The following is a 12,866-nucleotide window of genomic DNA, read 5'->3' on the forward strand; positions in this document are numbered from 1 at the left end:
TACTGAGGATCACTGTTAAATCTTGTTCTAATCTATCTTATTAAGGAAGGGGTAAGAACTAAAGATTATTTGACTTGTTTAACATAAAAGGATTTTTTTGTCCAATGCAGTGTAAACTTTAATATGCAAATTAGATGTCATTTCATCACCTATTTATCAATGTCATTGGTCTAAACTTTATTTTTTATGTTAAAATATTAAAAAGCTTAACATCGCACTATAGATACAATGTGAGGAAATACATATTTTTAGCTTTATATACCAATTCAACCCATCTCACTTTTTTCTAACAAAAAAAAAATACTTTATATGCAGCAAAAAAAAGTCTGGGAGAGTCTATATAAGATTCAAGATGAGAACAAAAATGGAAATAAACAAACAGAAACTACCCTTTGAAGCCTAACAGTTAAATGGCAGAAATGGAATGTAAAATAGGATTTTGGCTTAACATATTTGGTGTAGATTAAGGCTACATGAATAAGGAAAGAAGCTATTTCAAATACAAAACTATATACATGTTGATAGGTACACATGTAAATGTATGTGCTTGTATATATATTTACAAATGAAATTTATTGTAATTTGTATTTTTGGTAAATGTAACATAAACTTTGACAAATGTACAATAAAAGGGAATATAAATAATTCTTTAGGAATTTTAAACCCCAGCCCTGAATTAAACCCCTGAATTTAGACTGCTTCTCTGTTGATAGTTTCTTAAATGACTTCTGTCACCCTGAATCATGCATCAGTAGTCAGATGAGTTTACTAGACTTCATTATGCCATCATGTAACCACAATTCTCACAATGTAATACCACAAGCAACCTCTCCTTAAGGATTTCCTTACTTGGATATTCAGGCATGTTGATGCATGTCCTTGATGTTGGTAGCAGATTTGGAGTATAGGGCCAGATATTTATTGTAAAATTTTCCATTCCATTTCCACCCCTGATATTAAAAAAGACAACTTGCGAGATCCTGGAAGAGCTAGTAACAAATTGCAAAAGAAGGACTTTTTCCTCTTGAGTTATGCTTTCCACAAATTCCCCAAACCAGTGAACAAATGAATCATCTTTTTCAGATCCACTTGTGTATTCTGCATTTTTTATCTAATCAGTCACATCAACTTCTGGCATACCAAAAAGCAGAAACTCCTCTTCATATTCATCAAAAAGTTGTATAAGGGAAGGTGGAATAAACATGTGAAAGCCTTTTAAGAAACCACTAATCTGAGACTGAATAGCTTTTGTCTTTGGGAGTTCAGTAAAAAGTTCAACATATTCCTTGTTGCTTTGTTTCACAAGACATTTGCATCCCCAGGTTTCAGAAGTACTTCTTCCTTTGCTCCAAACACATCATGATTCTGCCTGTAGAATGATGTCAAAAAGTAAATGTTGATTAGCTGCTGTGGACAACTAGGTTACGCAATGGGTAGAGCACTGGGCTGGAAATCTGTAAGACTCATCTTCCTGAGTTCCAATCCAGCCTCAGACACTTATTGACTGTGTGACCCTAGGCAAGTCACTTGACCCTGTTTGGGGTTCTGTTCCTCATCTGTAAAATGAGTGGGAGAAGGAAATGGCAAAGCACTCCAGTATCTTTGCCCAGAAAATGCCAAATGGAGTAATGAAGGGTCTGACACACAAAGGAACAAGCTACTGTGTTTCAAAGCTAAACTTAAGATCTGTCCAGCAAACCGAAAATAGTTCCAGTGATCAGGATTGACATGAGTTGCTATTAGGCTGAAAAGTTGTTCAATCAGTTGACTAGGTGAATAGAGTATAATCAGGATTAACTATCTCATTAGATAAAATATCAAACCACTGAAGCACAACACCTGACTCATGCCTTCTCCATGGAAACACACAGCAATCCCCTGTTTTGCTGCTGTTCAGTTAGCTTTGCACAATTTGCTTTAGACAAAACTTCACAGATACTCCTAAAATAGAATCTCTGAACCAGAAAGATATAATTTCCATTCACTTGCCTGTGTACCACATCTGAATCTGATTTCCCTGCATGCAAATGTTTGTAGAACCACTCAAAATTATATTTAAAAGACTGTGCTTTTATGATATGTGTGAACCTTGGTATCAGTTCAGGACACTCAAGGAAGAAGTGAAAAAAACTTAAAAATATATTTGGGGCTTTAAGTTGATTGCATTTTTATTACCTTCAGGCTGCTCCAAGGTGGGGGCATAGAGTAGCTAGCCAGTCAGGCAGCTGAGCTGCTCCAATGCTCTCTTCATCTTCCTGTACCTTGCTCTTTCTCTCTCTCAGTCACTTGGGCCAGTGCTTGGAACCTACTTGCCTACATTCATGGTGAAACCCATGGTGCTCCAGAGAGGTTAGAGTTCCCCAGGACATGAAGGGTTATGGTTCTAGCTCTAGTTCTGGGGATTCAAGTGGGACTAGCAAACAGAACATTCAACTGGGGGAAAGAGTAAGAACTGATCAGCATAGTGAAAGTGTGGCAACTAGGGATTTGTTGTATAACTTCGGGGAGGAAAAAAGTTATTTCTCCTTGATTACTGGAGAGAAGCAGTACATTGGTACCTTACCCTCAGGGTGGGGTTGGGAAGGTGGAAAGAAAGACATAACATTTGTGAAGGGATGTTTTGTCTAGATACAGTGTGTGATACAGTACCCCCATTGGTAGAAAATGTAGTGTATATATAGATATATTTGGATTCATCAATTTTCATAGTACCTCTAGATGCAAGCTTTGGGGAGGAAACAGTCCTTTCACACTATTCTTTTATTTACAGTGAAAAACTCATTTCTTCTTCTTTTCCTCCTCATCCTCCTACTCCTGCTCCTCCTCCTTCTTCACTTCTCTTTTCCTTATCCCTCTCACTTACTCTCCCTTCTTTCCTCTCCTCATATTTCTATCTCTGTCTCTTTCTCCTTGATCTTCCCAGAATTCTCCACTGACCACTCCTAGTCATGTACATTTATTCACAATTCCAGAGGTTTTCCCTAGACATGCCTTGCTCTACATCCTGGGATGGCTTTGCCTCAAAGGCCATTTTGCATTCATAAACATTAACAAAGTATGTGGCAAAGTGCATGATACTGTGACATGTTCTAGGCCAATTGGTTCTCAACCTTTGTTGGTCTCATGATCCCTTTACACTCTTAAAAATTATTTGTGACCTCCTTCTCCCTATTAATATTAATTGTATTAGAAATTAAAACAACTTGATATTATTATGAAAAATAATTTGAATCCATGGAAGACTCTGGAGGACTCCCAATGATTCCCATACTGCACTTTGAGAACTATGAATGGTTCTACATCCTGAATCTAAATACTACTCATGAATTCAGAGCTGATAGGAACGGAATCATGATAGATATATTTCCAATCATTAATGGTATCAAAAGAGTTTTGTGTTCTAGAACTCCTTTTTCATCTTTATTAAAATGAGACAATTGTTAAAATGTACTATGAACTTGTGTTAAAACAAATAGGAACAGGGTGGCTAGGTGGTGCAGTGAGTAAAAGTGCCAGCCCTGGATTTGGGAGGACCTGAGTTCGATTCCAGCCTCAGACACTTAACACAAAAAAATTAGCCGTGTAACCTTGGGCAAGTTACTTAACCCCAATTTCCCTCCAAAAGGAAAACAAAACAAAACAAAACACCCAAACAGGAACATTTACATCCTCCTTCTATAGGTTGACAATTTGGTATTCTTGTCTTTAGCTAGGAGAAATCTTCAGCAGTAGGAAAGATGTGGAATGGTTATTGCCAGTAGGATTGACGATATGAATTTTTAAGAAAAATCAGTTGCAGCATCTATGTTTCAAAATTCAGACTTAAACCCAGCTCTTCATGCTTCTTATGTCCCTGCTTTCTCTGCTATACCTCACTTCTTCACAGGCAACTATTGTTTAATCATAACAATCTCTGATTCCCCATGAAAGAGTTCACAGATCATCCTTCCAACAATATATTAAAAAATTTTAACAGGATCTAAGATTAGGATTGTCAGTTGATAGTTTGAAGAAGATTTACCTTCTTCAAAACTGGAATGATATTTGACTGCCTGTAGTCTTGTAGAACGTATTTCAATTTCCCAATTTTTTCAAAGATTACTGACAGAAATCACGTTGTTCAGTTCTTTCATTACCTGGGATGGAATTCATTTATAACTAGTCATTAAAGTCATTGCAAGTGGTTAGATTCCTTTTTGCCATTGCCTAACTTGTCTTTCAATTACTTGTTAAACACTCCTTTGATTCTATCCTTCCCAGTTTGAAAATCATTCTCATTGGAAGAGAAAATAGAAGTAAAATAGAAGTAAAAAGTTCTACCTTTTCTGTCATCAATTACTATTATTCATTCCATATTCAACATAAGTCCAAGCCCATCCTTGATTCTTTTCTGATCTGTTCTGTGGTTCTCAATTTAGCTAGCAACTCCATTTTGATCTTATTATTGATCACATCTCAGATTATTTTAGGATTTTGTCTTCCTTATCTCACAGAAATATGTCATTCTTTCATGTCCATATTCAATTATCTACCTTTGCTTCAATTTTCCTTAGGTGTATTTTAAAGAAGAGTTACTCAACAAGTTCCGTATTTCATCAATATAATTAAATCCTTCCCCCACCCCACCCCTTTTCATTTGTTTTATGCAGTCAGGAAGTATTACTAAAGGTGAAATTATTGTGATCAAGGGGTATACTTATGTTTATGAATTTTTTATAAGTTACTTAGTACCATGAGGTTGCCTTAAAAAAGATGAATTTGTAATTCTAAAAACAATGAGTGGGTGTATATGTTTCCTCCAAACCTGTTATCATTGAGTTTCATTGCTTTTAATTATTTCCCCAGTATGAGGGATATGAGATGATACTTCAAATTTCCTTTATTTATTCATTTGTTTGTTGGATAGAACATTTTTGAGTACTTATTAATTTATATTTCCTCTTTTGAAGACTGTGTTATTTGACAGTCTATCCATCACTGGCCCTTCACAGTCTTTAATATATCTCAAAAGTAATTTCAAAAATGCAAAATCCTTCCCCTTCAAAAGCTCTAGAAATACTGCTATTTCCATCATGCTAATCCCCATCCTTGGGTTCCCACTAAATTTCCGGTTCCCACTTTGAAGTCCTAGTTGGGATAATTTATTAAGTAGTTCTTAGTTGGTATGTGTCATGGCAAGCACAGAAGTACTTCACACCTTGTTTCAGCTATTGAATTAACACCTTCTTTCACTTCAAGTTTCTTTTGAGTGTTGTATCAAAGTCTGTTAAGAAACAGAATGTGTGAACCCCACAACTTGTTAACCCTAGAACTCATGAACTTCTGCAACAGGAAAGGGAGGAGCTAATTACCACATACAAGGAGACAGCAGAACTGAGAAGAGGACTCTTGTGGTGGCAGAGTCAAGAAGGAGAATACTTGTTTATCCCGGCACTCTGTCTGCTCTGTCTGTGCTGATATTTTTATGTGATACTTTATACAGAAGCTCTGGGACCTTACTGGAAGCCCTGAAAGAGGATTTTCTTGTTGTATGTGCATAGAAGTCCTGGAGGAGGGTTTTGGAGGTTCTGGGACTTTACTGATGATTTGTGCTGACCTCTTAAGCTTTACTTGTAGGTCTGTGTTGATTTCTGTGTTGATGATTTGTGCTGACCTCTTGGACCTTGTTTGTGGGTCTGTGTTGATTGCTATGTTGATGATTTGTGTTGAGTTCTTAAACCTTGTTGGTGTGTCTGAGTTGATCTCACAGTCAGATAGTGAATTGATGATGGTGCCAGCAATGTGCATGAATATTATTGTGGCTCTGTCAAGCTTTGTTTTCCCAGAAACAGGAACTGTGAAGGACTTGAGGTGGACTGCACACTGTGAACTTCAATATGGAATGGGAACTGGATGAAGAAATGGACAAGGAGCTGGACAAGGAACTGGGAGCTGCCTGCCTTTGAACCCAGGTGACAGTTGGAAGCTGGGACCATGGAAGAGGAACCATGGAAGCTGAGAGCCAGCCTCGAGTCAAACTGAAAGAAGATTTTACTTGGATACTGTGTACTGACTGAGAAGATTATGATTTACTGTTAACTAGGGGTGGAGAATTTTGACTTTTGTACTTTGTGATTGAATTAAGGATTTTGTGATTGACTAAATGAATGTGCTTTGTTGAAAACCATGTGGCCACTGTGGTGAAAACTATGTGGCCATTTTAGTGATAAGTTGTTGAGTTGTGACATGGTGAATGCTGTACCTTGATTTTCTGTGAATGTTTTGCTCTGATTCATTATTGAATAAAAAGAGAGGTCACTATACTATGTAATCACAACCTTGAAAGCTATTCAAGCTGCTCATGCATGGCTTTACAGTGTGTTACACATTTATACTATTTAACCTAAAATTAGCCCCAAACACTGCATAATATTCTTTCTTTTCACCTTCAGTTCATCCCTATCATTCATTCCACAGCTATTATAAACTTTTTCCATTTTTCTCAAACTAAAACATTTGAGATAAAAAAGAGGGAAATTACATAGAAAAGGGCAACCCCCCATCCCCAAAACCAAAATGCATATATGTGTTTCTATAAACCAAAAGAGAATGCTACAACTGAATGTCTGGAGAGGAAGAATTCATCTGTGAATAAGCTAGCAAGGAGTGCATAGGCATGGGTAACATGGTAAGAGGTGAAAGAAGATCAATGTGCATTCAAGAATCATGTTTTGGACCCAGTGGATAGTTATCTTGGGATCTTGACACTATTACTAATTTTATACAGGCACATGTGAGAAGCCATAATGGGACTTAATAAAGCCAATGAAGTCCAAGGTATTTATAGAGAGAGGTAATTGTTTGATTTCCTACCCCTTATATTGTAGTGGGAGAGGCACCATTCGAAAGGCTTCATAGAACACAAAAATTTCTCAAATGGGATGCCTCCTCCAGACAGAGGAGATTACAGAAAAAGGAGATGATCTCTCACAGATTAAGAGCAGAAATATACCCTATCTAAGAAAGGAAGACTTGCAAAATCAGTAGTTTCTGGACCACTACAATGTGTTTTCTTTAAATTTAAAATTTACTATTTATTTATTTCAACATTCTTTTAAAAAAAATGTTGAGTTCCAAATTCTCTTCCTCCCTCCAGTCCCTCCCTACTCACTAAGAAGGTAAGTAATGTGATAGAGCATTTTTCATCATGAATTTTTCAGAATTGTCTTAGATCATTGTATTGAAGTCTTTCACAGTTGATCACCATTATGATATTGTTGTTGCTGTGTACAGTGATATGTTTCTGCTCACTTCACTCTGCATCATTTATATAGATCTTCCTACAGTTTTCTGAAACCATCCTTATAATCATTTTGGATAGCACAAGAATAATTTATTACAATCATATGACACAACTTCTTGTCATTTCCCAGTTGATGGAAATCCCCTCAATTTCCAGTTTTTTGCCACCACAAAAAAAGCTGCTATAAACATTTTTGTGCAAGTAAGTCATAGATCTGTCATATTGACCTTCTAAGGTGTATAGGTCTGGAAAAATATTTTGCCTTGACATTTTCTTGGCTAGGCCACTCCAGAATGAGAATTGACCATATTTCAAAGTTGTTTGGAGAGGACTGTTGGAAAAGTTCATCTGGGTTGCTGCTTCTACTCTGCCATCTTGGCTCTGTCCTTACACTGGATTTCTGTGACTTTTGCTTCTTGGTATTTTTTATTGCTGTTTTTACTGGAATATTAAGACAATATTGATCCTAGAGAAGCAAGCAAAAAATTACTTGAAATAATAAACAATTTTAGCAAAGTTATAGGATATAAAATTAACCCACACAATCCACTGACATTTCTACATATTACTAACAAAGCTAACAGGAAGAGATAGAAAGAGAAATTCTATTGAAAGTTACTGTAGACATTACAAAAATATTTGGGAGTCTACCTTCTAAAAAAAACCCAGGAAGTATATGAACACAATTACAAAATACTTTTCACATAAATAAAGTCAGATCTAAATAATTGGAAAAAAATACCATTTGCTCATGGGTAAGCCAAGTTAAAATAATAAAAAATACATTTCTAAATTAATTTTTTACTTCAGTGTCATACCAATCAAACAAGCAAAAATTATTTTCTAGACCTAGAAAAAATAATAACAAAATTCATCTGGAAGAACAAAAGATCCAGAACATCAAAGGAATTAATGAAAAGAAATACACTGGAAGATTGTCTAGTCATACCAGATATTAAATTGTATTACAAAGCAGCAATCCCCAAAACCACTTGGTACTGGCAAAGGAAAAGAATGGTGGGTCATTGGAATAGGTTAGCTATATAAGACACAGTAGTCTATGATAATTGTAATCTAGTGTTTGATAAACCCAAAGACTCCATCTTGTGGAATTTGAATTCACTATTTAACAAAAACTGCTGGAAATATTGGAAAATAGCATGGCAGAAAGTAGACATAGACCTACATCTTATACCCTACAATAAAATAAAGTCAAAGTGGGTACACGATTTAAATAAAAAGACTGATACTGTAAGAACTGAGAGAGCAAGGATAAGTTTGCCTGTCAGATTTATGGATAATGGAAGAATTTATGACCAAACAAGAGAGAACATTATGAAATGCAAAATGGATAATTTTAACTATATTAAATTGAAAAGTTTTTGTAGAAGCAAAGTCATGCAAACAAGGTTAGGATGGGAGCAGAAAACTGGGAAAGAGTTTTTACTACCAGTGTCTCTGATAAAGGTCTCATTACTAAAACATGTAGAGAACTGAGTCAAATTTATAAAAATACAAGTCATTCCCCAACTGACAAATGGCCAAAGGATTTAAAAAGGCAGTTTTAAGATGAAGAAATTAAACCTATCAATAATCATCTTTAAAAAAAGCTCTAAATCACTGTTGACCAGAGAAATGCAAATCAAAAGAACTTGAAGGTATCACATAAGATCTATCAGATTGACTAGCATGAAAAAACAGGAAAATGACTAATATTGTAGAAGATGTGGGAAAATTGGAACACTGTTTTATTGCTGGTGGAGTTGTGAACTTGTCCAACCATTCTGGAGAGCAATTTAAAATTATGCCACAAGAGCTGTAAAACTGTTGGCCCAGCAGTAGTACTTCTAAGTCTGTATCCCAAAAGATCATAAAAACGGAAAAAGGACCCATATGCACAAAAATAATTATTAGCAGCTGTTTTTGTGGTAACCAAAATTGGAAATTGAGGGGATTGCCATCAATTGGAGCATGACTGAACAAGTTGTGGTATATGAATGTAATGGAATACTATTGTGCTATAAGAAATGAGGAGCAAGTGAATTTCAGAAAAACTTGAAATATTTATGTTAATAGATGGTGAGTAAAATGAGCAGAACAGGAGAACATTGTACATGTAACAACCACAATGTGTGATGAATAACTTTGATAGACTTAACTCTTCCCAGCAATGCAAGAAGCTAAGACAACTCCAAAAAACTCACAATGGAAAATGCTATCCACATCCAGAGAAAGTACTTTGGAGTCTGAATGTAGATGGAAGCATACTATTTGCTCTCCTTTTCTTTTGTTGTTTTGTTTCTTCTTTCTCCTGATTCCTCCCATTAGTTTTAACTTTCTTTACATCATGACTAAAGTGAAACTATGTTTAATATGAATGAATAAGTAGACCCTATATAAAATTGCACACCATTTTGGGGATTGTTGGGGGAGAGGGAGGGAGAAAAAATTTGAAATGCAAAGTCTTATGGAGTGAATGTTGAAAACTAAAAATAAGTAAATTTATTAAAATGGCTTTAAAAAGACAATATTGACAGATGTCCTAACTAATCATATCATGACAGGAAGTGATTATGGGATCTCAAAGACTATTCCAGAAGAATGCAAGTTCAACCAAGTGAAAAAAGACTTTGAGTATGATTCTTAGAACAGGTTGTATTTCTTTTCAGAGAACTAGTCATACTAAATTTGGAAAGACATCATCAGTATATTGATAATTAGGTGATGAATTTTTTGCCCACTGGGACATGTAAAAATTTTTTGTTAATTGCCTTAATTTCTATGTAAACCTTTTAGTTTTTTTTCAGTGATGGTGGGAGAATAGCAAAAAAAAACCATGGAATATTAAAAATTATATAACTTTTAGACCATCTCTGAACATTAATTTAACTGTTAGTATTTCGTACGTGATATTCTCTTCAAATGGCCCAAAGTTTATATACCGCTAAAAGTTTCTAAATTACATTACTACTGGCATGTTCTCCATAAACAAAACTAGAACACATAATGATGCTTTCATTAATTGGAAGAATAGCTTTCAGGTCATCTTTGCAAAGATATATGTGGGAATTTGAAAAGTTTTTTTTTTCCATGACGTACTAAAAGGCAAAAATAAATTTTATTTGATGGAATACATAGTAACCTCACTTTGCACTGTTCATCACAAGCATAAGCTAAAAGACTATCAAGAAGATAATGTCAGTTTATGCACCATCTTGTTTTAAGAATAAAGGTATAGAGAGCTTCTTTGATGAACTTTATGGGATTTTCCAGATCGATTACTAATGATCTATATTTTTTGAAAATGGATGTAGCAAACTGTAAAAACATGTTGGAAAATACGCTTCAGAATTAGTAATTAAAAGTGACTGTAAGTTTGTGGGTCACCTAGAAGTCTCATGGAGATTTATCATGACTGGTATTCATGTGCTGTGAATGATAACACAAAATATGAAATTAATTTCAATAAGCAGAAAATTATCAGTTGCTCCTGTCAGAGTAATTTTCCAATGTGTTGTCCACTTATAATTAGACTATTGACTCATAGAGCAAAGTTCAAAATTAATAACTAAATAGAAGAATTGGTAAATAGAAATGAATAACTCTTACCTGTTCAACCAAATATTAATGTAAAAAAATGAGAAATAAGGTAAAAGAAAATAGTGACACAATCTATCACAATTTTAACATAAGTCTAATAAAGGAAAATAAATAAACATAACATAAAGCCCCAAAGATCCTAGAAACTGCCTCAGCCAGCAAACACTTATTTTCTTTGTCAATGAAAGAGAGATGACTGGAAGAGCTAATCCTGAGTTAGAATAAAAAGCAACTTTAAAAGCATTGCAAAGGAGGATGTTGAATGTTGCTAATAGAGGATGACATTGTGTGCATTCTAGATTTTTAAGGCATTATTTTCTTCAGTATTTTTATATCTCTTTAACCTAATTAATTCTCATTTCATAATTATTTTGAATAGCCCCTAATTCTTTTCCATTTTTTTTCTTATGCTGCTTGATTTTGAGTTTTAAAATCCTCTTTTTTCTTGGAGTGGCAAAAGAGGTCAATCTCACTTGGTTAAAAAAAAAAAGAAGCACATTCCAGGACAAGAAATATCCTAGCAAGTCATCAGCAAGCCCCATCTCAGCAAACCAGCAGGTTATTCTGTATCCCAGTGTGGAGGAACAGGCAAATGTCAACAGCCAGGGGTAGCAGACTCCACATTCAATAACCACCATGTCCTTGAGTGCAGACCAGAAACCTACAGTGAATGGACATCTTTCAGTCACCAGACCTCCATATGCCTCAATGCATCTAGGGTAAACAGGCATCCTCCAGCAACTAGATCTACACATACTTCAATGTAGCCCAGGGAAATGAAGAAAAATCCCATCTGTCCTCAGTACATGCCAGACACCACCACTAGGACACCAGCTTAGTTCCAGGTAAAGTTCAGGGCCCTACAACCTCCAGCAGTGAAAGCTACAACCACCCTACTCCCCCAATACTGTACCAGATATGAAAGTCTCTCATGGGCCTCAGGGCAACATTGTCATAGCACCAGGTAAACAGCCAGGACCTGCAGCTATTGGCACAAAAATCCTGAAAAAGAGCCCTTTCCATTCTGGGAGCAGAGATCAAATTTAAAAGAAAGAAAGAAATACAGGTCAAAAAGATGAGCAAAAATGATTTAAAAAAATTGAATATGACTATAGAAAGCTATTATGGTGACAGGGAAGATCAAGACACAAACTCAGAAGAGGACAACAATGTCAAAACATCTATGGGCAAAAACTCAAAGAAAAATAGGAAGTGGTCACAAGGCCAGAAAGAACTCATGGAAGAGCTTAAAAAGCAGACTAAAGGGGCAGCTAGGTGGTGCAGTGAATAGAGCACTGGCCCTGGAGTCAGGAGGTCCTGAGTTCAAATCTGGCCTCAGACACTTAACACAAAAACTAGCCATGTGACCTTGGCAAGTGACTTAACCCCAATTGCCCTCCAAAAAGCAAAAAAAAAAAAAAGCAGACTAAAAATAATCTGAGAGGTAGAAGAAAAATGGGGAAAAGAAATGACAATTTGAAGCAAGAGAATTATAGGGAAAAAAGACTCAATAGCTTGGAAAATTGCTTAAAAAGTATAATTGGTCAAATGGAAAAGGAGATACAAAAATCCACTGAAGCGGACAACTCCTTAAAGAGTACAATTGGTCAAATGGAAAAACACACACACACACACACACACACACACACAAAAGCTAACTGGCCTGGAAAATAGATCCAGGAGACACAATCTCAGAATCATTGAACTACCTGAAAGCCACAATCAAAAGTAGGACCTGGATAGCATCTTTCAAGAAATTTTCAAGGAAAACTGCTCTGATGTCCTAGATCCAGAGGTCAAAATAGGCATTGAAAGAATACACCAATCACCTCAGGAGAGAGACCCCAACACAAAAACCGTAAGGAACATGATAGCCAAATTTTAGAACTATCAGGTTAAGGAAAAAAGTTATACTACAGTGGCCATAGACAATTCATATATCTGGGAGTAACAAACAGGATCACACAGGACTTGGCAGCTGCAA

General features: G+C 35.7%; 1 long non-coding RNA gene and 1 pseudogene across 1 annotated transcript in view; one reads left to right on the forward strand and one right to left on the reverse strand.

Annotated features, from left to right (window-relative positions):
• Window positions 1-778: 778 nt before the first annotated feature.
• On the reverse strand, window positions 779-2,335 carry LOC138156068 (E3 ubiquitin-protein ligase HACE1 pseudogene; annotated as a pseudogene).
• A 3,166-nt stretch (window positions 2,336-5,501) lies between these two features.
• LOC138155743 (uncharacterized) overlaps window positions 5,502-12,866 on the forward strand; it is a 49,153-nt gene continuing 41,788 nt past the window's right edge. Inside the window, exon 1 of the long non-coding RNA XR_011166981.1 lies at window positions 5,502-5,542. This is a non-coding gene — a long non-coding RNA (uncharacterized lncRNA). The remainder of the gene's footprint in view (window positions 5,543-12,866) is intronic.

Source organism: Petaurus breviceps, unplaced genomic scaffold (genome assembly GCF_028583685.1).
Source record: "Petaurus breviceps papuanus isolate PSGF00001 unplaced genomic scaffold, PetGlider_PUasm1.0 98, whole genome shotgun sequence".
Taxonomy (NCBI): Eukaryota; Metazoa; Chordata; class Mammalia; order Diprotodontia; family Petauridae; genus Petaurus; species Petaurus breviceps.